This window comes from Eretmochelys imbricata, chromosome 28, assembly GCF_965152235.1.
Source record: "Eretmochelys imbricata isolate rEreImb1 chromosome 28, rEreImb1.hap1, whole genome shotgun sequence".
In the NCBI taxonomy this organism is placed as follows: Eukaryota; Metazoa; Chordata; order Testudines; family Cheloniidae; genus Eretmochelys; species Eretmochelys imbricata.
The window spans coordinates 7,867,022-7,892,691 of NC_135599.1; the positions used below are offsets into that span (position 1 = coordinate 7,867,022).

The 25,670-nt window shown below is 50.2% G+C and overlaps 3 non-coding genes across 3 annotated transcripts; 2 read left to right on the plus strand and 1 right to left on the minus strand.

Annotated features, from left to right (window-relative positions):
- Positions 1–1,131: 1,131 nt before the first annotated feature.
- Positions 1,132–1,203, plus strand: TRNAG-UCC (transfer RNA glycine (anticodon UCC)). The gene has a single exon. It is a non-coding gene; the product is annotated as a tRNA-Gly (tRNA).
- A 1,723-nt stretch (positions 1,204–2,926) lies between these two features.
- Positions 2,927–2,998, plus strand: TRNAG-UCC (transfer RNA glycine (anticodon UCC)). Its single transcript has one exon. It is a non-coding gene; the product is annotated as a tRNA-Gly (tRNA).
- A 15,566-nt stretch (positions 2,999–18,564) lies between these two features.
- TRNAG-UCC (transfer RNA glycine (anticodon UCC)) lies at positions 18,565–18,636 on the minus strand. Its single transcript has one exon. It is a non-coding gene; the product is annotated as a tRNA-Gly (tRNA).
- Between the last annotated feature and the right edge of the window lie 7,034 nt (positions 18,637–25,670).

A 25,670-nucleotide genomic window follows, 5' to 3' on the forward strand; every position in this document is an offset into this window, starting at 1 on the left:
GGCTCAGGCTGGGAACGCTGGCCCCCAGAGAACTGGCCTGGCTCCCTTCTCAGCAGCAAAGAAGTCAATTCCCCCCACCCCTGATACGTCAGCCTGGAGCTAAGGGCAGAGCTGGGGGTGTCTCCTTTCACTCCCGCTGGGGAGTGCGGGGTCCCGGGGGCCTTTTGGAACTGAATTGAGGACACCAGCCTGTCAGAACTGAGAGCTCAGGTTCCGACTAATCTTTTTAATAATATGATCAAATCCTTCAATCCCAGTGTCACCATCAGTAGAACTGTCTCCGCCTTGCAGGTTACCAAGGGTGAAACCCAACAGCTCCTGGAATCCAGGAGAGGGGAGATAGAGGAATCCTGTTGTGTTACAATCCTTGTGTCCCTGGAAAAAACAACGAGGAGTCCTTGTGGCACCTTAGAGACCAACAAATGTATTTGGGCATAAGCTTTCGTGGGCTAAAACCCACTTCTTGAACCCACCACGGAAGCTTATGCCCAAATACATTTGTTAGTCTCTAAGGTGCCACAAGGACTCCTCATTGTTCTTGCTGATACAGACTAACACGGCTGCCCCTCTGAAACTTGTGCTCTGGCGCCATGTGGCCATTTCCTTTCCCTCCCTTTGGAGAAAAGTTTTGTTATTTTGCACAGAAACTTTATTTCCTCAGGAGAGACCCAGGAGCGGGAGCTGCCTTCATGTCCCACACACCCACTAGCAGGTGACGGACGAACACGTGTCATGGAGACGAGGTGGCCGTCCCGGTTAGAAATCATCTCTCTTCTTCAGCTCAGTGACAGCCTGCATCGTCCCCGATCCCGGCAGAGCCCCAGGCCTGGAATCAGCAACGCACCCCTCTGGAGGTAGCAGGAACGAACAGAAACATTTGCTTTAAAAGGCGCTGGCTCCTTCCTTCTCAGGTAAGATTTGTCATATGGGAATTTATCTCCACGCCCATGTCCCTTCTCCCAGACGAGGGATGGGCGTGGGGCCCCCTCCCCATCTTTCAGTCACTGTGGGAACCTGTCTGCTCAGGACTGACAGGTGGCTGCCTGTCCATCCATCGTGCTCAGTACATTTGCCGGCGTGAGTCATTTTGCTAGTACATGTGATACCTGGGAGAATGGTTTTTCGCCAGAGGCATTGGTGGTATAGTGGTGAGCATAGCTGCCTTCCAAGCAGTTGACCCGGGTTCGATTCCCGGCCAATGCAGGGGTGTGTTTTTGCCTTCCGTGGAATGGGTTTAATGTCAGTCACGTTGGGCCAGCTAATCGCATAATCAGTGGAATGAGAGAATTCCTGTCCCAGATCCCCGCGGGTCACTGAACACACAGCGGGGGACGCAGGGGATGGGACTACGTAGTGAGCTGCAGGAGTTACCCTTGTGTCATTGAGAAAGTCAGAAACCAGAGGAACGTGCATCTGTAGCTCCTTGTCTCCATGCTCAGGCATGGTGCAACCAAAAGTGCAAATATAAATTTTAGTGACAGTTTTTGCTGCTCCAGATTCTTTTGTGTTCCCGTAATAATACCACAAACCAAAGTTCAGCAGCAATGTGGACGCAGGCCCTTCCCTCAGCCTGAATCATCCCTTCTCGCCACAGAACCCGAGGACTGGAATGAGCAACATCAAACCTCGCTGTACACAGTGGGAATAAACACAAACATTTACTTTAAAAGGAGCTGTCTCCGCTAAGGTTTTTCATTCTGGTCATTTAACTTTGTTTCCCTTCTCTGAGGGGAGGGGTGGGGTTGGCGACACTGTTATGCTTATAAGAAGCACACGGGATCTTTTTCAGGGGAAAAGGCAATATGCTGTGTTTATTGAAGATCCAACAATCAGCATATGCATTTAATTACACCCCCTCCCCCCCCCCACACACACTGTCCCACCAGTCAATGTTATAGTTACTAGTACAGAGTTGGGATCAATCTAGTGGCCAGCTAGGTTGATCACGGGTAGGGAAGAGTCGGGTTCTGTTGGTCGCGATACGATGCTCCGGGGAAGTCTTGGCAGGATGAACCCAAAGTTTCATGGCAAGGCACCCTGTTTATATAGTGATTTTCCTTCACTGGGGCTGATGAGTTTTGCACCGTCATGCTGTAATTAATTGTTGTTTGATGAGTGCTTGTTTTTTTAAATTGAACTTTTCATTCTTTATTTTGTTCTTTTATCAAGTCTTTCAGGGAGTTATCCCAGGCTGGTTTTGATCACCGCTATCTTGTCCCCATTGATAGGTGCCTGTCTCATCTTTAGAGTCATTAATCTGCCCTCTTCTGACATCTCAGTAGGGGTGTGTTGTAGCCTCCTGGCACTCTTGGGGTCTGGCTCCGGTTCCTCCCTCGTACATCTGGTTCAGCAACAGCCTTCACACTTATCTCTTAAACACACATTCCTCATTCACACACAAAACAGAATTGATTTACACAGAACATTTTGAACAGGAACATCAAATTGCAATGCAAAGGAAAAACAATCATTGCATTCTTTTACTTATTTTAAAATGCTAAACCTACAGCAAAGTGGTGACCTTAAAAGGTCTGTTACTGCCTTGAAATCAGCCCAGACACAGATTCCCGCGGATGTATCTTTACCAAATGGCCCATTAGGCCATTCCTTACTGCTATTCAAAAAGTGTGGCTGGCAGGATATGATTAAATCATACACCAGTACATTTCATACATGCTACATTATTATTTTTATTATTTTTTATTTTTTTATGCTTTATTTTAAATTATACAGAATACCAACATAAAATCCTACTCCTACAACACCTCAGCCTGGGATGTAGCACACCTCTCCCCATCTTTCAGTCACTGTGGGAACCTGTCTCTGCTCAGAACTGACAGGTTGCTACCTGTCCACCCATCTGCTGTGCAGGAATGAATCATTTTACTAGTACATGTGAAACCGGGGACAGCTGCTTTTTGCAGGTGCATTGGTGGTATAGTGGTGAGCATAGCTGCCTTCCAAGCAGTTGACCCGGGTTCGATTCCCGGCCAATGCAGGGATGTGTTTTTGCCTTCCCTGGAATTGGTTTAATGTCAGTCACGTTCTCTATGTCCCAAATCCCAGCAGGTCACTGAACACACAGCAGGGGATGAGACTATGTAGTGAGCTGTAGGAAGCATCCTTGTGTCATTGAGAAAGTCAGAAACCATGGGAACGTGCATCTATAGCTCCTTGTCTTGGTTGCACCGTACTCCGGGGACAAAGTGCAAATGTAAAGTTTTGTGACAGTTTTTGCTGCTACAGATTCTTTCGTTTTCCAGTAACGACATCATACTGGAAGACAGGATACTGGGCTAGATGGACCATCGTCTGACCCATTAGGGCCATTCTTATGTTCTTAAAAATGGTACAAATAATCGTGTCCTTCTAGAATGTAACTTTAGCTTGTACTCACCTTAGCAGTGCCACTTAAAAAAAATTACCTAAACACAAAACTGTAGACACCCTGCAGATGAAGGTCGCTTATTTTCAAATTCTATTTTTAGTTATAGCTGTAAAGTAACTTAAAATTCATATGAAAGTAAATGCAGTTCCAAGTATGATATTAATACCAATGATGGGGTGAAATATTAGTGAGTCACGTACATGATTGTGATCGGTAAACCTAAATACCAAAATAATTAGAAAACTAAATTCCCTCTCTTAATAAAGGAGAAAAAACCTTAATCGCATATGTTAGAATTAAGTAAATATGTTTTTTAGTGGAGTGAAAAACAATTGACTAAAATAGAGGTGTTAATGGCAGAAACATTGAGTGTTTCCATTAGAGAAAGTAAGCAGATTTTATTTATTTTTATTTATCTCTACGAAAGACAGCGTACAACATATCAAACGTGTGTTTCTGAGATCTGCGCTAAAGCTCCAGGACTGATATTTCAAGGTTTGGGATTGGGAATATCTTGCTGTATTAGCTCCTGATTGCTCTAAATTGACATGGAAATTTAAAATGTGGCTTTAACTGGAGTTTGTATATATTGTTCTTTCTTTATAACAATTAGATACAGTGCTTCTGTCAGCTAATTCCTCAGTAGTTATCTGCAACAGAACCCTAGAGTTTTCAGGTGCCTAAGTAGCCCCTGGAATCACAGTTAAAGTTGCCCCCCGTTCCCCAAAATCGGAAACGGTGCCCCGGTGAGTCAGGAGTGGCCAGAGGGCTGTGGGAGGCCGTGGGCTCTGGCAAGATGCAGCCCTGTGTGACAGAACAAAGCTCGCCCGGAGCCACAGGCCAAGTGCCAGGCGTTGCAAGCCACGGCAGCTGCGCAGAGGTCAGGGTGGCAATGCACCATAGACCAGGCCGCCTTTACTTCCGCACGGCTGCTGGCGGTGGCGTTGCCTTCAGAGCTGGGTGCCCAGCCAGCCCCGGCTGTGATCAGGCTGCCTGCCAGGGCTTAGTTTGTGCCGAGGCTGAAATGAAGCACTGGGGGGAGGCAGTGGGGTCTGGAGGTGCTGGGGGTGGGGCACTGATAGGGGTCAGGGGTGAGGTCAGTGTAACTTCCGTTACTTGGGGTGTGGCTCATTTCCCACCCCAGAGCGAAGTCCGTTATGCTGACGTACCCGGGAGCGTTGACAAGGTCTTGGTCAGTGTATAACAAAAGAGACCTTTTCATAAACGGGAAAGGGAACGACGCATTAGTTTGGGAAAATGCGACAGTCACATTCAAAAGCTTGCAACCGTAGGCAAAAACCCCACCCCACAGGGCATTGGGCAGTGTCCTTTGCCTCAGTTTCCCACCTGGCAGTGGGAAAGTCTGACACACAAACGCCCATTTAACACACCTCACCCCTGTCCCTCCATGGCACCCCACTCGCAATTGGCTGTACTTGGTCCGTGCAGACCCAGCGTTCAGAGGTGTGTTCGCAGGGCTTCACCTCCCACCTCAGAAGTCTCTGGGGTTGCTGTGCAGACCTGCCGTGCTCTGAGGATCCCCTGCTTAACCCAGGTGTTCAGTGATTTCAGCTCTTCGCGATTGCCCTGGGCAGCCGGGAACCTCACTGCCAGTACATCCACTGCCTTGGCTTTCCTCGCACCCCTGTCCTGACGCCAGGTCTGGGACAGAACCCCGAGAGGCGCGTGCCAGGAATTCCGCTCTGCTAATCACTGAACAGAAACAAACTCTCCCTGGAGGGTAATTAGCTTTGCCTTCAAACACTGAACAGGGAAAGGTCAGAGCATATCTTCAGGCACAAGCCACCTCAGCAAACAGAAACACCTGTCATCCCCCCACCTTTTCCCTGGCATTTAGCATCCCTCTCCCCCTGTTCAGCGAGTCAGGCTCAGTTTAGGGCGACCCCCTCAATCAGCTGTCTGCAGTCCAGTAAAAGACAGAACCTCACCCTCCTAGCCCCTCCATCAGGGCAGGGTAAGTAATCTCTGCCGACCTTTACTCATGCAATAAGAATAACAACATCTCAGTGATTTGTAACCCAGCGCCAGACAAAACTAGCTATTTTGGCAAAGCAGCTCCACTGTGCTGCGCAGCTGCGGGTCTGTGCAAACTCGGTCTGTTCCTGACGTCTTTCCCCCAGCTCCTCACTAGATGGGAGAGGGGGAGCTCATTCAGACCCTGCTTCCACTAACATATTTAAAAACTCCTTATTGTCCCTACCTCCCCTGGAGTTTCTGTCTGCTACTGAGCAGCTCAGATGAGGTGGCCAAGTGATTAAGGTGATGAACTCCTAATCCATTGTGCTCTGCATGCATGGGTTTGAATCCCATCCTCCTTGGATGCATTTATTCTTCTCCCTTCCCTTCCAAACACCCATCTCCTATTTGGTACAAGGACAGACCATGTTGCTTCTTGCAAACAAAAATCTTCCCAAGGTGTCAGACTGGCCTGCTGGATCCCTGCTTGAAATAAAACCAATTGAAACACAAGATTTCTAAAAGAGGTCGGGAGTCTACTTTTTATCTCAAAAGGTAACATACTCAGAACTTCCCCCAAACATCCTGGGACTTCCCCCAAAATTATTAAAATGCTCCAGTCCACAGTGAGCCCATGACAGTGAAACACAGCCAGAGTGTCTCGGCCAAGCTATTCTGAAGCAGGCAAGTGAAATATTTTTCTCTGCACTTCCCCTTGGAGAGGTTTGTTTGCCTGGGAAAACAAAATCCCCCAAATGGAAAATTCTCTGCTGTTCTGTTCTGGCCCTTTGATTTGAATGTATCGTTGTTCTTCTCTTCTGGTTTCTGAATTAGTTCAGGTTTTGGTTGGCAAAAAAAAAAAAATCAGTTTTCAATTTCTAAGCCCAAAGGGGGAAATATGTTGAAAATATCTGTATTATACACATACATCTCACCCCTCGGGAATTAAGAAATGAAATGCTTCAGCTCCAGTTATGGAGAGAAAAGAGAAGGTGTGGGGGGGGAAGGTGAGCAGAGCTTCCTATTTAATATGGAAATTTCCAACGTGCTGTAAAATCCACAAGGCGATTCACACACAAAAACCTAGCAAGAAAAGCTCCCCGAAGGAGTCAGAATCACCTGCTGCTGAGGGGGAAGGTGGGGGCTGTGGGTCGGGATTGAGGGGCAGTGTACAGAGGAGGGGGCTGTGGGTTGGGACTGAGGGGCACTGGGAATAGGGGGGTTCTGGGTGTGTGTGTTTTCCCTCTGTGCCACTCCAGCCATGCCCAGACAGCTGGCATGGCAAACCTTGAGCTAACCGCCCAATGACCACAAAATCCGTTAAGGAATGAAGGCACCCAGCCAGGTTTATTGTCAACAAAGCACGGTACTAGGATCCCACAGACTCTACCAGAGCACTAAGACATGTATGCCCATAACAATGGACCAGCTCAGTGAACGGCGGGACTTTCTGTTCCTCCCTAGGCCAGACAGAGACAATCCCTCTGAGATACATCTTTACACCCTGATACAAACAAGTTGGAGACCCATACTAGATCTCAGAGCTCTCAAGTTTGTTAAGGCTCAAAAGTTCAAGATGGTCACCTTATCACTGATCATTCCAGCATTGGAACAGGGAGACTGGTTTTCAGCCTTCGACCTCCGGGATGCCAATTTTCACATCTCAACCCTACCGGCTCACAGACAATTTCTCGAATTCACTCTGGGACCCAACCACTACCAATACAGAGTGCTCACCTTCGGGCTATCAGCAGCCCTGAGAGTATGTTCCAAGGTTCTCTCAGGGGTAGCCGCTCATTTACACTCTCAAGGGACAACGATTTACCCATACCTGGACGATTGTCTCCTCAGAGCCCGATCTCTCCGGGAGGCTCACCAAGTCACTGGCACGATGATACACTTGTTTATGGAACTGCGTCTACCCTTCCTAGCAGGATGCGATTAATGGCCCTGCACACTTGTGTTAACGCAGCCCCAACCGTTCACTTCCCGACTCCAAACTGATTCGCAACCGGCCGGCAGACATCTGGAGTCACCAGCTTCCACACTGCTCCACAGAGAGGACAGCTCTCATTTGGTTGTCCTTGTGCCTCAGTGCTGGGGCAAGCTCGGCACACAGTTCCATGAAGGTGGATTTCCTCATCCAAAAATTCTGTAGCCAATACTCTTCATCCCAGACCTGCATGACGATATGATCCCACCACTCAGTGCTTGTTTCACTAGCCCAGAAGCCATGGTCCACCATGTGCAGCTCTTCCAGGAATGCCAAAAGTAATCTAACGTTGCTCCTATCCATGGCAGACAGCATGTCCGGCATGAGTTAGGAACTTCACGATTAACTGCACTGCCATTCAGGATGTGTTAATGACAGTTCGCAGAGCACTGGAGAGCAGTGCAGGATCCGGCCTTTCACACAGAGATGACAGGGCCAACAGCAAACAAGGGCCATTGAAAAATCCCGTGAAACAAAGTTCTGGAGGGAAGCCAGTTGTCATGGTACATGTAGGTACCAATGACATAGGCAGAGTTAGGAGAGAGGTCCTAGCCAAATTTAGGCTTCTAAGTAAGAGATTGAAGACCAGGACCCCCATGGTTGCATTCTCTGAAATATTCGTTGAGGTGACGCAGGTCCAGGATGGGCCGCAGTCCCCCTTTGGCTTTCGGGATTAGGAAATATCAGGAGTAAAACCCCTTCCCTCTCAAATCCTGAGGGACCTCCTCAACCGCCCCCACACGCAGGAGGGCTTCCATCCCCCAGCCGAGAAGTTGCTCATGAGAAGGGTCCCTGAAGAGCGATGGGGTTGGGGGGGGTGGAACAAAACCTGCAAGTGTACCCCGGCAGTCACAGTGCTGCGTACCCCAAGGTCCAATGTTATGTGGGACCACGCAGTGTGTAAAGAAAACAGGTGGTCCAAAAACAAAAGGAGGGAAGGATCCTGGATAAAGTCTGGCACACCCTCAAAAGGCCCATCTGGACCGTCCAGGGTATCTACTTGAGCTCGACTGACAGGCTGAGGTAGAAAACAGGGGTTGGTGATGCTTATAGCCCTTCCCTGCCTCTGGGCCCCCCAAAAACCTTTGAGGCTGAGGTGATCTAAAATGATTCCTGGAGTCTGGAGGTGTGCTGGCTGCTGAGAGCTGCCGGGAGGGAGGCCTTAGCCACTGTCTTGCCCTCCTCCAGAGAACTCCTGCCTCCATTCCTGCAGCAGGGAGTCTCTGAATTGGACCGAGTCACACAAATTAAAGTCAGACCTCCCGAGCAAGGCCTGCTGGTTCGAGATATGGAGTTGGAGGCTGCCCATAGAATAAACTTTCCTCCGGAATGAATCCAGTCTCTTGGCCTCCTTATTTTTTGGGGTGGCACTGGCCTGTCCCTGCCTATCCCTCTCATTGGCCACCAACACCACCCTTGACCCGGGAGGGGGAGGGGGTCTGCCAAAGGGCCTTCAATGGCCCCAGCACAGCCTCATTAACCAGGAGGAGTACTCTGGAGGGAGCCATGCTACTAATTAGGCTGCGGGTGGACTCCTTTAGTTCCTCCACCTGCAGCCCCAAGTTCCTGGCAACCCACTGCAGGAGCTGCTGATGAACCCTGAAATTCTCTGGTGGGAGTGGGTTCGAGGGACCTGCCACCACCTCATCTGGGGACGATGACGCTGAGGAAGCCAGCATCATTGGAGGGACTGGTACTTCCTCCTCAGTCTGACCCGCCTCCGTCTGGCCCATTTCAGCAACCTCGATGCTGGGGTCAGTGCCGTAATCAGTATCCGGGGCCGGGCGGGGTAAGGCCATGGACCACATCTGGTGCATGAAGTCTGGTGCATGCATCAGGTACTGATACCTTTTCTGTAGCACAAAGAATTCCACCTCAGACTCCTCACTTGCATACCATGGGGGAGCTGTGCCCATCTCTGCCTCCAGACCGACCTGTGGGCTTGCTGACCAATGCCAGGTCAGGGACCAATGCAGCAGGGCCATGCAGCGTTTACCCTGGAAAGGTGCCAGTCTGGCTAAGGAGCTCTCCATTCTTTGCACACTTCTGTCCCCAGTAGCCATGGCCAGTCTGGCCCCTTGGGGAGTGGGTGGTATCGGGAGGGACATCAGGTCCTTTTCAGCCTAGAAGACTTCCAGAGTCAGGGGGGCCATCAGATGCAAGACACCATTACCGCTCCTGGGAGTCGGAGGTGGGTCCTGGATTAGGCTCAGTGCCCTTGTCGCAGATGCTGGAGGCCAACCATGGCTCCGAGGAGGACAAGTGGCTAGGCATGGATTTCACCAGGTCAGATACTCCCCGTGTGTCCTGCTCTGGCACCAAAGAGCACCCTTTTCCAGCACGCAACATCTTGTGCCTCTTCCTCGGCACCGGGGATGTAAAACGATGTCGGGAAGAACATGATGTCAGAGACACGCTATGCACTGCAGCCGAAGTGCTTGATGCTGATTCGGAGTGGGACGGCTCCGAGGACGGTCCGAGGACTGCCTCCATCAGTATAGCCTTCACGCAAATGTCTCTCTCTTTCTGAGTCCTTGGTTTAAAGCCTCTGCAGATCGTCCACTTCTCCTTAACTTCAGCCTCCCCAAGGCATTTCAGACAGGCCGAATGTGGGTCGCTCACTGGCATAGGAGAAGCACGGTTTAAAACCTGGATCCCAAGGCAGGCCCAGTCCTTCGGATGACATCCCTCTAAGCTCCGGACAGCTATTTACACTCTATATGCTAAACTGGGAACTAAATGCACTAATTACAACTATCTACAACAAAACAGAGTCCAAACCATTAGTCTGGGAAACCCTTGCAAGAGCAAGAAGACGTCCCAGCAACCATCACAGGTGATAAGAAGGTACTGAGGGGGGGCGCGGGGCCAGCGGCACCCCATATATTGGTATGAGGCTCCAGGGGGTGCTAGGGCTGACCCTATGGACACTACTAAGGGAAGAATCTCTGTGCACATGGCATGCACATGCCTAGCACGGAATTAACATGAGCAGGCACTTGAAGAAGACCTGGTTAATATCTAGAGGGAAGCCATGGCCTCTCCTCCTAGTATTAATAAAATGGGGGTGGGAGGACCTTCATTAACACAAACTTAAGGTTGCCTGGTGGGATGTCACCCTTTTGCAGAATCTTAACGTCAGCAAAACTCTGACTTCTGAAACCTAGGAACTGCACTGTTCAGTTTGCTTACTTTCAGCAATGCCCCAGGATGTCATTTACACACGCAGTGGCGGTGTAGCTGTGGTGGTCTCAGGATATTAGAGAGGCAAGATGGGCAAGGTAATATCAAGTTGGTTCACCTTGTCTCTCTGTTAACACCCATACATTTACTCTGCCAGCCCCACAATGTCTGAGACGTGCACGCTTTTCGCCTCCATTTACAACCCTTCAAACCAGACCCCCCCAGCCTCAGCTTGGCCTGACCTGGCACAACTCCTGGGCTAAGTTTCCTCTAAGCTGCCGCGGCTGGGGAGAGAAGCATCACACCTGGCCCCAACCCCAGAGCTGCCATGTGTGGGGAGAGGTGCTCTCCCCCAGCCCCAGGCTGCTGCAGCGAGAGAGGACTGGAGGGAGGGGGGTCCTCTCTCCCTGCCGCAGCCCTGAGGTAGCCTGCACCCCTGAAGCCCTCATCCCCGGGCCCACGCCAGAGCCCACACCCCCAGCCAGGGCCCGCACACTGTAGGCCAAAAGCGTAATGGGGAGAAATTGTCTCAAGTAAACTGTGCTCCATTTTTCTTAATTTGTTAGCTTTGAATTAGTAAGAAGAAATTGTTTTGGTTTTATTCTTTGGTTTACATGTTAATGATTGTTTTTAGAAGGATAGACGTGTTATGGCTGCAATTCTTGCTTTTGAAATTATTTACTGTTGTGTGTGTGAGTGAAGAATGTCTGGCATGCTAACAGAGAAGATACAGGAGGTGCCAGCACTGATGGGCCAGATGGTCGAGAGGGGAGTGGAGAAGTCGAGAGGCACTAACCTTATTATCAGAATCACCCGCATGGCAGATTGATGACCCTAAAGCAAAGGCATACACCCCAAGGACAAGATAAAGAGTGGAGCCAGAGGGACGAGATAAGAAACACCTGCGGATACTCCCAGTAGCAACCCAAAATAATGCTGATTGGGAGCAACCTTGACTATCTTATGATTAACGCTCTGGTGTGACACAGCAAGGTCTATAGACTTGTATGGGAACTTACTACTATAAAAGGAGGGTGTACTTGCCCTAGGACTTTGGGTTTGTTCCTCATCAACATCAGAGCTTCAGATGCGTCTGACAGAGATCCAGCTCCAGCTCCTCCCCTCCCTCGTGTGCAATTTCAGCTGGCCAATGGAACTGACAGAGCAACGCTATGGACTGGTAACTATAAGATCCAGCTGCAGAACCTTTGTTGTGTGTGTATAAATGGAACCATATGCTGATTTTAATGCTTAAATTGTCCTCTCAATAAATGCGGTGTATTGCCTTATCCCCTTGAAAAAGATTCCGTGTGCTCCTTATAAGCATAACACCACCCTCATACCCCAACCCTCTACCCTAGCCCTGAGCCCCATCCCACACTCTGAACCCCTTGGCTCCACCCCACCACACACCACTTCCATATTGGGGCACATAACAAAATTAATTCCGCACATGGATGTAAACAATTAGAGGGAACACTGCTCCTGGGCAAACCAGACAGGGGCCCAGAGTGGGCCTCGCCAGAACAGTGACTGCAGAGCAAGAACCCAAACACCTCCATCTCAGTTACTTCTCCCTACTTAGCCACACATCTCTCATACACACTCCCAAAAGCCTGGGCGGGGCGGATTTATTTTCCCTTGTGAAGCTCTGAGCCCCCGCCTCCCCCTGATGAAGATGGAGCTGAGAGACGTGGCACCCTGTGAAAACCAAAGGGTCAATTTGGAGGGAGATGATGAAGTTATGAGGTGGACTGGCTCCAGCCAGAATCTCTATGGTTCCAGTCCATATTGCTTATTAAAAGAAATATGACTCAATGTCTCTTTTATACACTTTATTAAAAAGAACTAATCAAATCAAGAATACACATCGAAGGCTAATCTACTACAAACCCAACTCAACTAAATAAGGGTTAAACCATACAAGTAGAAAGTTGAGGTCAAATCAGTCCATCAATGAATTAACTGCATTGGAATCAACTCATCAATTTGTCAAATCATCAGATTAATACAACAGAAAACCAACCCTTATAAATCTTAAAACAGAAAAGCAAAGAGGTGGTGTGACACATGACTGGAAAGAGTTAAGCATCCTGCAGGATAAATGACCCAAATTCAACCTTTAGAGACATATTGGTAGATAATGTTTGTTTTTGTGTGTTTACATTTATCTTCTTAAAGGTTAGAGTTCCTGTCTATGCTGTATTCTGCTAATTCAGAGATCGAAAGGACAACTTAACATTTAAATGATCTGTAAATATTGTGATATCACCGTATTGATCTCTCTTTGACGTATATAGCAAATCATCTGTGAATGGTGGAAAACAGGCAATTTCAATGTCCCCAAGGGTGCTTTTGCAGTATGGAAAGTCCCTGCTCGCAGCTTTCTGAACAGATCTGTGTTCTTAAAGATGTGCGTGTCATACATCATCCCAGACCATCCCATGTTTACGTCAATAAAATGCCCCTGGTGATCCACCAGCGCTTGCAACACCATAGAAAAGTTTCCCTTTCTGTTTATGTACTTTGTGGCAACGTGGTCTGGTGCCAAGATAGGGATATGCGGGCCATCTATCACCCCACCACAGTTAGAATCATAGAATCATAGAATAACAGAGTTGGAAGGGACCTCTGGAGGCCATCTAGTCCAACCCCCTGCCCAGAGCAGGACCAATCCCAACTAAATCATCCCAGCCAGGGCTTTGTCAAGCCTGACCTTAAAAACTTCTAAGGAAGGGGATTCCACCACCTCCCTAGGTAACGCATTCCAGTGTTTCACCACCCTCCTAGTGAAAAAGTTTTTCCTAATATCCAACCTAAACCTCCCCCACTGCAACTTGAGACCATTACTCCTTGTTCTGTCCTCTTCTGCCACTGAGAATAGTCTAGATCCATCCTCTTTGGATCCAACTTTCAGGTAGTTAAAAGCAGCTATCAAATCCCCCCTCATTCTTCTCTTCCGTAGACTAAACAATCCCAGTTCCCTCAGCCTCTTCTCATAACTCATGTGTTCCAGTCCCCTAATCATTTTTGTTGCCCTTTGCTGGACTCTCTCCAATTTCTCCACATCCTTCTTGTAGTGTGGGGCCCAAAACTGGACACAGTACTCCAGATGAGGCCTCACCAATGTCAAATAGAGGGGAACGATCACGTCCCTCGATCTGCTGGCAATGCCCCTACTTATACATCCCAAAATGCTATTGGCCTTCTTGGCAACAAGGGCACACTGTTGACTCATATCCAGCTTCTCGTCCACTGTCACCCCTAGGTCCTTTTCTGCAGAACTGCTGCCTAGCCATTCGGTCCCTAGTCAGTAGCGGTGCATGGGATTCTTCCGTCCTAAGTGCAGGACTCTGCACTTGTCCTTCTTGAACCTCATCAGATTTCTTTTGGCCCAATCCTCCAATTTGTCCAGGTCCCTCTGTATCCTATCCCTACCCTCCAGCGTATCTACCTCTCCTCCCAGTTTAGTGTCATCCGCAAACTTGCTGAGGCTGCAATCCACACCATCCTCCAGATCATTAATGAAGATATTGAACAAAACCGGCCCCAGGACCGACCCTTGAGGCACTCCGCTAGATACCGGCTGCCAACTTAGGGAACCCCATTGCGGCAAAACAATTCAGTATGTCCTGCACATTGCCCAGAGACACTATTCAGACTGCTGCGCTGGGCATCACAAAATGGGGAAGAGATGGCCAGCCCTCTGTGGAGACAGAGGTGGTTAGGGACTATTTAGAAAAGCTGGACGTGCAAAAGTCCATGGGGCCGGACGAGTTGCATCCGAGAGTGCTGAAGGAATTGGCGGCTGTGATTGCAGAGCCATTGGCCATTATCTTTGAAAACTCGTGGCGAACCAGGGAAGTCCCGGATGACTGGAAAAAGGCTAATGTAGTGCCAATCTTTAAAAAAGGGAAGAAGGAGGATCCTGGGAACAACAGGCCAGTCAGCCTCACCTCAGTCCCTGGAAAAATCATGGAGCAGGTCCTCAAAGAATCAATCCTGAAGCACTTGCATGAGAGGAAAGTGATCAGGAACAGCCAGCATGGATGCACCAAGGGAAGGTCATGCCTGACTAATCTAATAGCCTTTTATCATGAGATTACTGGTTCTGTGGATGAAGGGAAAGCAGTGGATGTATTGTTTCTTGACTTTAGCAAAGCTTTTGACACGGTATCCCACAGTATTCTTGTCAGCAAGTTAAGGAAGTATGGGCTGGATGAATGCACTATAAGGTGGGTAGAAAGCTGGCTAGATTGTCGGGCTCAACGGGTAGTGATCAATGGCTCCATGTCTAGTTGGCAGCCGGTATCAAGTGGAGTGCCCCAAGGGTCGGTCCTGGGGCCGGTTTTGTTCAATATCTTCATAAATGATCTGGAGGATGGTGTGGATTGCACTCTCAGCAAATTTGCGGATGATACTAAACTGGGAGGAGTGGTAGATACGCTGGAGGGGAGGGATAGGATACAGAGGGACCTAGACAAATTGGAGGATTGGGCCAAAAGAAATCTGATGAGGTTCAATAAGGATAAGTGCAGGGTCCTGCACTTAGGATGGAAGAATCCAATGCACCGCTACAGACTAGGGACTGAATGGCTAGGCAGCAGTTCTGCGGAAAAGGACCTAGGGGTGACAGTGGACGAGAAGCTGGATATGAGTCAGCAGTGTGCCCTTGTTGCCAAGAAGGCCAATGGCATTTTGGGATGTATAAGTAGGGGCATAGCGAGCAGATCGAGGGACGTGATCGTTCCCCTCTATTCGACATTGGTGAGGCCTCATCTGGAGTACTGTGTCCAGTTTTGGGCCCCACACTACAAGAAGGATGTGGATAAATTGGAGAGTCCAGCGAAGGGCAACAAAAATGATTAGGGGTCTAGAACACATGACTTATGAGGAGAGGCTGAGGGAGCTGGGATTGTTTAGCCTGCAGAAGAGAAGAATGAGGGGGGATTTGATAGCTGCTTTCAACTACCTGAAAGGGGGTTCCAAAGAGGATGGCTCTAGACTGTTCTCAATGGTAGCAGATGACAGAACGAGGAGTAATGGTCTCAAGTTGCAGTGGGGGAGGTTTAGATTGGATATTAGGAAAAACTTTTTCACTAAGAGGGTGGTGAAACACTGGAATGCGTTACCTAGGGAGGTGGTAGAATCTCCTTCCTTAGAGGTTTTTAAGGTCAGGCTTGACAAAGCCCTGGCTGGGATGATTTAACTGGGAATTGGTCCTGCTTCGAGCAGGGGGTTGGACTAGATGACCTTCAGGGGTCCCTTCCAACCCTGATATTCTATGATTCTATGATTCTATTCCTCCTAGCAGAAGGCGATTAATGGCCCTGCCTACTTGGATCGCAGCAACCTCCACGGTGGATTTACCCTCTCCAAATTGATTCCCCAGTGATTAGCAGCAGTCTGGAGTTGCAATCTTCCACACAGTAATCGCCACTCGCTTCTCCACTATCAGAGCAGGTCTCATTTTCATGCACTTCAGAGCCGGGGAGAGCTCCACACAGAGTTCCTGGAAAGTGGCCTTGCACATACGAAAGTCCTGCAGCCACTGCTTGTAATCCCATACCTGCATAATGAGGTGATCCCACCAGTCAGTGCTTGTTTCTCGGGACCGGAACAGCACTAGGCCATGTTCAGCTGCTGGGCAACTGCCAACAGCAACTGGGAATTGCTTCGTTCCATGGTTTCCAGCAGTGCTACGTGAAGGACATTGTCATGTCCTGCACGGCAGTTCCTCTCACAGCTCTGGAAATATCCTACAGGATACAGCCTGTGTGGTGTTTGCAACGCTCACCACAATAGTGCACAGCTGAGTGGAGTCCATGCTTCCCTGGAGATGGCCTATGCCAGCCTTTTTGAAAAAAAAAAGGCACAAAATACTGTGGGCTGCAGATGAAATCAGGGGAGGGAGCAAGCCGCACCCTGGGATGTTGAAGCCGTGTTTCCAGTCACGCCTGGGAGAATGTTTTGGTCCTATGAAGAAGAGGAGGCCTCGTGGCACCTTAGCGACGAACCAATTTATCTGAGCATAAGCGTTGGTGGGCTACAGCTCCCGTCACGGGATGCACGCTGTGGAAAGTGCAGAAGACGCTGGTTCCTATGGGGCATTGCAAGCCCTTCCCCTGCGACCCCCTGCGGCGAGCGGCGCCGCTCCCTGGTGAGGACGCGGGCCGCCGACGCGGGCCGGGGGGCGCTCGGGTGTCGAGCGACGTCTCTGGTCAAGACATGGCTTACGCCCCGGGCCGGGGGGACTCCAGCCTGCACCACGGGCCGCACCCGCCTCCCCAGGCCCCGGGGAGCCGCAAAGGACGCGGGCTCCGGGCCCCCCGCCAGCCCGGACCCGCCCCGGTGCCGCAGACAGCGCGCGGGAGGCCCCGGCTGCCAGAGACATGCGGGCGCGGCCGTTAACGGACATCGGGGGGGGGGGCGCGGCCGTTAACGGATATCGGGGGGAGGGGCGCGGGGCCGTTAACGGATGTAACGGTCGAGGGCGGAACGCGGCGCTCTGAATGGGGGCGGGGCCTGTCATACTCGGTACTGGGGGGGAGGGGAAGGGAGGCTCCGCGGGGGGGCAGGGGCAGGCCAGGCTCCGCGGGGGGGGGGCGGTCCCCGGGCCCGGCTCTCGCCACTGACGCAGGACGAGGGGCGGGGAAACGGCCCCCCCACCCCGGCGCCAGCTGCGCATGCCCGGAAACTGCGGCGCGCCGGGCCTGCTGGGAGATGGAGTCTCCGCCGGCTCGCGGCGGGCGTGGCGCATGCGCAGCGCTCAGCGACGGCTGGCGCGGGGCGGCCGGGCAGGGGAGGGTTCGGCCCCTCCCCCTAGTGACGCCGCTGAGCCCGCGAACCCCAGGAACGACGGCCCCCCCGCTCCGCCCCCTGCTCCTCCCCTCCGCCAAGGCCCCGCCCCCTGCTCCGCCCTTTTCCCGTTGCCCCGCCCCCTGCTCCTCCCCTCCGCCAAAGCCTGCTCCTTCCCTGGCCCCACCCTCTGCTTTTCCTTGTGGCCCTGCCCCGCCCCTTTCCCCAGGACCCTGCCCCCTGCCCCTCCCCTTTCCCGTGGCCCCGCCCCCTGCTCCTCCCCTTTCCCGTTGTCCCGCCCCCCGGCCAGGAGCGGGAGCTGGGCTCTGGTAAGAGCCGCCCCGGGAGTCTGGGCCACTCTGGGGAGCCCTGGACCCCGCACCTACCCCGGCCGCTGCACCCTGGGGAGCGGGACACGGGCCGGGGGCTGCTGGGACCCGGGGTGCTCAGGGAGGCAACCCCCGGGCAGCTTAGTTTGCCTAAGAGCCTTTGGGGAGGGACCTTGTCCAAGGGTTTCTGAAAATCTGAGTCCACGGGGTCCCCTCGGTCCCCAGCTTGTCGACCCCCCCAGACAATTCCAGCCGCTTGGTGAGGCTGATTCCCCTTCCTAAAACCCCGCTGACGGTTCCCAACAAATTCTGTTCATCTCTGTGTCTGGCCATATTGTTCTTTATGAGAGTTTCAGACAGTTCGCCCGGCCCGGAAGTCAGGCTTACAGGCTTGTCATGGCCGGGGTCACCTCTGGAGCCCTTCTTAAAAATGGGCGTCACATTAGCTCTCCTCCAGTCATCGGTACAGAAGCGGGTTTAAATGATAGTTTACAGACCACCGTTAGTAGTTCTGCAATTTCACAGCTGGTCCCGCTGGCTTTTTGCTGTTTAATTTATCGATTTGTTCCAAAATCTCTAATGATACCTCAGTCTGGGACAGTTCCTCAGATCTGTCACCCAAAACGAATGGCTCAGGTTTGGTCGCTCCCTCACATCCTCAGCCGTGAAGACCAATGCAAAGAATTCACTTAGTTTCTCCGCAATGGCCTTGTCGTCCTTGAGTGCTCCTTTAGCTTCTCGATCGGCCAGTGGCCCCACTGGTTGTCCCTTACGTAGGAGTAACTGCTACCAGTAGCAAATTCCTACAAGGAGCAGTTTCTCGTAAAATAATGTGCTTATAACACAGTGTGACTGAAATGAGACCAATTTCAAACAAGGGGGACAAAATGCAGTACTGCATTGGCTGGGAATCGAACCCAGGTCAACTGCTTGGAAGGCAGCTATGCTCACCACTATACCACCAATGCACTTCAAAAGAGTGTGTCACAAAGGTGTCAACTGTGCAAGCAAAGCAGTGACAGCCACGGAGTGAATGAGGAGGGTGGGTTTGAGTGGGGGGCAGCATCTCAGGTCTGGGCGGAGACAGGGGCCCCCAGGGACTGAACAAGGGGGGAGGGGAGCTATATCCCAGCAGGAGTTGGCCCCAGCTCCGCTCCTCCCCTAAGACACGGGAAATGAAGATAAATTCATCTGACTCAAGAAGGAAGGCGGCTGCTCCTTTTAAAAGCAAATCTTTGTGTTCCTTCCTGCTCGGCACAGAGGGGTTTCATCATGCAGCTGCCGATCCTGGGGACAACGAACAGTAGCGGCCACTGAACCGAAGGAGGGAGATGATTGTTTGACAAGGACGGACGCCTCATTCTATGGGTGTTTGGTACATGCAGGCAGCCCCTGTTCCTGCATCTTTCCTGGCGAAATACAGTTTCCCTGCCAACTCCCAAAACTTGTTACAGAAAGGTGGGGAAAGGAGATGGCCACACGATGGCGCCGGGACATAAGGAATGAAACACAACACTTGTCTTCTCTACGCAGTCCCTCTTGAAAAGTGATTGACCCCCACTCACTTGTATGTGAAGCGATGTTCAGTTTCACCCTGGGCAAACTACAAGGCTGAAGCAATTTCATGGATTGTGACACTGGGATTGAAGGATTATTTAGTGTTATAAGAAATTGTAAAAAAACAAAACAAAAAACAGTTCATCTACACTTGAGCTGCTTGTTATGAAAGACCGGTTTCCCCAATTCAGTTCCAGATGCTCTTTGAGGATTGCCCCGGGGTTCCCTGCATGCCCCAGCAGGAGTGAAAGCAGAAACCCCTGCTCTGCCCTTAGCTCCATGCTGATTTTTCACAGTGGGTGGAATTGGCCTTTTTGTGGCCTGTTCTCTGAGCACCAGAACTACCAAATCAGCTGCAGCCTGGCACGGGGCACTGCATTCAATACGCCAGACCATTCGCGTTCGCTCCGGGTTAGGGCATTGGAATTCTGATGTCAGGCCATGTTGATTTTGAACTTTCACCAATTTTATTATTGATGCCTTGCAAAGGAAACTTTCCTGAGGGGTCTCCTGCCCCGGGGACTCTGCAGAAGGAGCAGAAATGGCAGTCTTGGGAAGACGCTTTTCCCCCTTTTGCTGAAGGTTCTCCCCACACACGCACACTCTTCCCTGACCTACACTGCAGGGTTATGTCAAGTGTTATGGGGTAAGGCCTAGTGGCCGGAGTCTATAGAATTGCCCTGATCCACAGAGCAATAGGGCCCCACGGGACCAAGTCAATGGGGACACCCTTCTCTGCAGAGCAGCAAGGCCAAGCAGCCAGAGTCAATTAGGCTATCCTGATTTGATGGGCAGCAAGGCCTAGTGGCCTGAAGGGGGAGGGCCACCATCCCAGGGTGGGGTGGCCAGTGTAGGGGGTCTCAGCCCAGGGCCCTGGTGGCACCGAGTGAGTTCACCACCGAGTCAGCGGGCATCCAAGTGCAACACATCGACTATGCTTGGGACTATGGGTAGTCCCTCCCTTGGGCTACTTCCTACCCTGACTCCTGCTGTCTCTGTGGGCTGGGTGACTTCGGGGTTCCCAGGTTCCACTGCCTGGACTGGTGCCGGTGGCTCCGAAGTCCCTGAGGTGTTCGCAGGTATCCAGGCATCTGCCGGGGTCTCAGCACCGCTGGGGCTGGGGCTGGGGCTGGGGCCCACAATGAGGAGTTAACCCCTTCCTGTCCAGGGCGGGGTGAGGGCACCCCATCAGACTCCCACTGACATCAGTGTCCCATTACGCAGACTTAATAACACTACCTTCCCGAGCAGCATAGACCCAAGGCCAATGCACTCAGCTTAGTCCAGTGTTAGTGTAATCACTGCGTTACTTAGGTTGAGCGATATTGTCCTCCAGCACTTGTCCAACAGTGTCCCACACTGACCACTCTGGGTACCATTGTGATTTCCACAGCCCAGGGGTCACGTAGACCAGAAAACCCCTCCTCCACACACACACACACACACACGGCGAGAAGCAGAACCAGCAGCATGGACAGCAAGGAGGAGAGGAGAAAGGGGGACAGGCGACCAGCTTCACAGTGAGCCAGGAGCTATTTCTGACTCCACTGCGTTCCGGCCAGTTGCAGAATCATGCAACCAGGCTATTCCCCCTCCTCATGTCTCCAACCCCGGGAGGGCTATACTCACCGTGGCTGGTGCTGTGAGTGGCGCCCTGTACAAGCAACCCCAAGCAGAAGTGAGAATGTAGTGCTTAAAAATTCAGGGGAAAAAGGGGAGTAAGTTCAGCCTCTGAAGTTTTGCTTTCTGCAGTGAATACACCGACAATGAAACCTCTGCGTGTTTTATCTGCAGTTGCTGCCATTGCAGCCCTTGGGGTCTCCCGCCCCCACACCCATGCAACGCCTGAGCCAGAGAAGGAGGAGAAAAAAGAGGACATGGGATGACATGTTCCAGGAGATCCTGCAAGTCAGTGTTCCATGAGACAGTGCACACAGGGTGAACATCATAGCCAGCCTGGAAAAGGATAGAGTGGAGAGGAGCCAGGTGCAGGAAAAGGAGAGGGAGCTGCAGCAGGACATAATGGGGCTTCTCAGGCCTCTAACACAGATTCTGAAGACCCTGGTGGATCTGCAGGTTCATAGCTCATCTCCCTTTGCAGCCCATTCAAACTCAGGATCAGGACCTCAACTTTCCACATGGACATTAAAGAGAATCACAACTTCACATAGGCTGACCTGTGAAAGCCACGGGTGGCGTATGTGTAGATGAAATAGACATGAATGTTCCTTCCCCTTCATAAGTTCTGTTCTCTTAATTTATTACGGTTTTAATGTATTCATTTTAAAATCCCACAGGTTTTTTGAGCTCATTTTGTTACAGAACAAAATTCTATTATTTTGAACCTAATTCATCTTTATTACTTCGCAACGTATGCTGGCTGGTGATCAGGAGTTTGTAAGCGACCGATTATCGGTTATCGCTCAGTTTCACACAACTGGTAAGATTGTTGTTAATGCGGCTATTTGGCTACTATCAATGTCATATTGCCACAGATAAAGCAATCACCACATGATTCATACCGAGCTGCAAAAGAGCAGTGCCAGGTAACGGACACTACAACAACGCACACTACTTTGGCTCACTATTAAAATGGTCTTGCAAAGCCTCCCTGAGCTGTACGGCTCTGCCTGGAGCTCTTGTATCTGGCTACTCAGATTCAGCAAACTGCCAGTCCACTTCTGTCCTCCACCCCATGGGGACTTTTCCTCCTTTGCTTCGGAGATGTTATGCAGGACACGGCAGGCAGCTATAGCCGCTGGGATACTTTTCTCACTGAGGTCCAATCATGTGAGTCAGCAACGCCAATGCCCCTTCGAATGACCAAATTCACATTCAGCTGTCATTCTGCACCTGCTGAGCCAGCAGTGGAAGTGTTCCTTGGTGCTGTCGAGGTGGCCGGTTTATGGCTTCCTGAGCCGTGGGAGCAAGGGGTAGGCTGGCTCACTCAGGATCACTACTGGCATTTCAGCTTCGACAGTGGTAATCCACCGGGTGGTATAGTCATGGCTCATGGCTTTCTGAAGAGTTCTGTGTTCTTAAAAATGTGAGCGTCAAGGACTTCCCCGGACCAGGCCACACTGAGGTCAATGAAACTTTCACCAGGAAAAAGAGAGAGAGAGCTGGGGCTGCTGGTCTCGCTGTTGACATGGAATTCCTTATCCCAGACTAAGAGGGGATTTTTGATCATTTAATCCCCTCCCAAAGCAATATAATCTAAACAGAAAACAGGCCATTCTTCTCCAGGAAAGAGTGTCTCCATGGGGAGCTCTACTGGGTAAATACAGCAGGGGAAATGTATCTGGTGTAGAGAAGTCCTTTGAGAGGTGGAAAGGCAGAGGCAAGGAGGAAAGACACCTGGGGTGTGGGAGTAGATAGTGAGAGGTGAAGAGAAATAATAATTTAAACATGATACTGTCTTTCTCAGTGCAGCTCACCTCATGTATGCAGAGGTGAGGCTAGATGCTGGCTCCATGGTGGAATGGTCAGTGCTCCGGACTCTGAATCCAACAATGTGAGTTCAAACGGTGGTAGGACCTCGATGTGCTTTGCTTCTCTCCCCCACCTTCCCCCCTTAGGCCTCATTTCATTGTATTAATACTTTTGCGACCAGGGTCTCAGGAGGGCCACGCTGAGGTGGCTCAGTTGGAGCAAACTGCAAAGAATGGGGCAGACAATCCCCAAAGCTGGTGGTTATTCTGATACTCAGATTTACCAAGACACAAACAAAACAACTTCCATAATGTCTTACTGGTTACCCAGAAGCCAAAACACAGTTCCCTTAAAGCAACCAGCCTTGGGCTCCCTCCTAGACAGCTAAGTCAAATATGGTGAGGACGACTGAAAATCTTGTTCATCTTATAAAAAGTTCTACCAATCCCAAAGGATCGGACACATTACTCACCAGGTTAATGAATATTTCAGATCTTACCCAAATATACACTTACAGCCAATTCTTAATAGCTAAACTAAGATTTATTACAAAAAGAAGAGTGTATTCGCTGAAAGATCATTATACAGGCAGACAGGAATAGAGTCCTTAGGTCAGTTTCACAGTAGAGCTGGTCAGCTTCAGAATTGCAAAGAGTCCTTTCCAGAATCAATTCTTCAGGTTATAGTCCAATGTCCAAATATTCAATATCAGGGCAATCCAGATGAGGCTGGAGACCTCAGTCTTATGATTCAAACTTCCCCTGAATAAAGCTTAAGCAGATCTGAGATGAAAGTATCAGGTCCCAAGAGTCTTTATAGAGATTTTTGGCCGTTTCTTGACAGCACCAGTCCTTGAGTGAACAATAGGGTTTTGAAGTAGATCTATTTCCTAAACATCATAGGTAATTAGCTACATGGATTAACATAAGGCAATTGACTATCTCTGCCATTTGCAGGTGATTTACCACAAACTTAAAAGAGAAATTAAGACAGTGACATTAGTACATTTAAATGTTAAGATCTTCTTTTGATCTCTGAATTAACAGAATACAGCATAGACAGGAAATCTAACACAAAAAACCACAATCATTACCTGCTGATATGTCTCTAAAGGTTGAATCTGCGTCAATTAGCCTGCAAGTTGCTTATCCCTTTCTGGCCCACCGTCACAACATTGGTTTCTCTTTTAGTTGTCTTTCAGTCCCTTCACTCCTCCGCTGGTTAATTTCATTATTCTTGTAACATAAAAGGAACATGAAGAAAAGCGAGAACTGACCCAAACTTCTATTCCCTCCCTCCCTCCCTCCCAACCATGCAGGCATATAGCACATGGAGGGGGATTAATGGTTAAAGTGGAGTCTTTTGCTGGAGTGAAGGGAGAGTATTTTGCAGTTTAATTTTAATCAAGTGATAACCCCCCCCATCCTACCCCCCTGACTCAGATCTTCCTGCTGCTCAGCCCTGAGCCAGGTCTCAGTGTTGCAAATTATTGAACATCTGGAAAAGAAAACACAGTAGCCCAGAACTCCAGCTCTTGTGACTATTTTCTCTCACAGGGATTTCATGAACAAAGGCAATCCCTGTACAGCAGGAGGTGACTATCTCTGTTTTCTCTGCTGTTCATGATGGGGAGTTTCCCCATTTCTAACATTTCTTGAAGGGAGAGGAAGGGCAGAGAGAAGGGGTGTTTTCTCTCTGTTTCTTTCCTCTCTGTTCTTTCCTTCCCTTCCAGGGTCCCCCTGGGCATTGCAGGTTGTGCAGGGGGTCACTGGGTTCCTATGGGTTGGGCTTCCTGTCCTAGGGTTAGGGTTCCTATGGGTAGGCCACTTGGAGTTTGGGTTAGGGTTTCTATGGACCCCAGGACTCTGGAGCCTTTGGAGCAGAAGGACCCCATGAGCTCAGCATGAGTCCAGGGACTGAGTAGGCAGGGAGGAGTCTGAGCAGCTGTTCTGGGAATGCAGGTGAGAAATGACTCCCCCCTCTCTAGATTCTCCCTGTGGGGCTCTGGGGAGCAGGGAGGGTTGTGTGATAAATTCCATCCAACATCCCTCTTTGATCTAAGACAAGGGACGTCTCCGAGGGACATTTCCCACCACCCTGGAGACCCCAGCCTGGGACTAAAGGCAGCTCTGGGCTTTGCCTCTCGCCCTTCCAGGGAACCATGTTCAGGTTTTAAAAAGAGCTAAAGAAGCCACAACACCGTTCACACCCCCTCCCCAGGTCTGAATGAATGCCATATTCCCCTTCTTGAAATAAAAATATGTTCTTTCAAACCCAGGTGAGTGGAGTTAATTCAGTTCTCAGCCTCAGTCCTTCACCCACATTCCTTAGGGCATTGCACACAGAGGAATAATTCACACAGAGGAATAATTTCCTTTGCACAGATCCATGAGCAGCAAAACCTCCCTGTGTCTCTCGTCTGAACCCAGGTATTGAATTCTATTGAAACCTTCATTCCTGCATGGCAGTGCTCAGACAGAGGGGACGTGGCCACCTGCATACCCGACAGTGAGATATTGGCTCGGCTCTTTCTTCATGCTGCTGCTGTAATTCCATGGAATGTCAGGGATGGAATAAAACTAATTCATTCTTGCTACAAGAGAGGAAAAAACTGGGGGCCTTAATTGTTATGGTTTGAATAAATAAAGTTTAGGGTTTAATTAATATAGAAAAAATAATTACTGATTCCTGTAAATAATACTATAAACTTGAAATTAGAACAGAGATAAATCTTGTCAGTAACGGCTAATTTCCCAAGTGATCCTCACATTATTAATTTCCACTCCACCCTCATAGGAGGTCTGGGCATCGCCAGTTTTACTGCGCTGCATCCACCTTCCCATTAGAAATGTTGGTTTTGGTTATTCCCAGTTTTGAAAAATTGTAAACTGCAGAATTTGAATAGCGAACCTGCTCTCCTTCCTGCACCTGTTAAACATTGTTCGTCAGCAGCTTCTCCACTTGCAGAGTGACCACAGTCTGAGGAGCCCAATTAGAGTCAACTAAATTACCT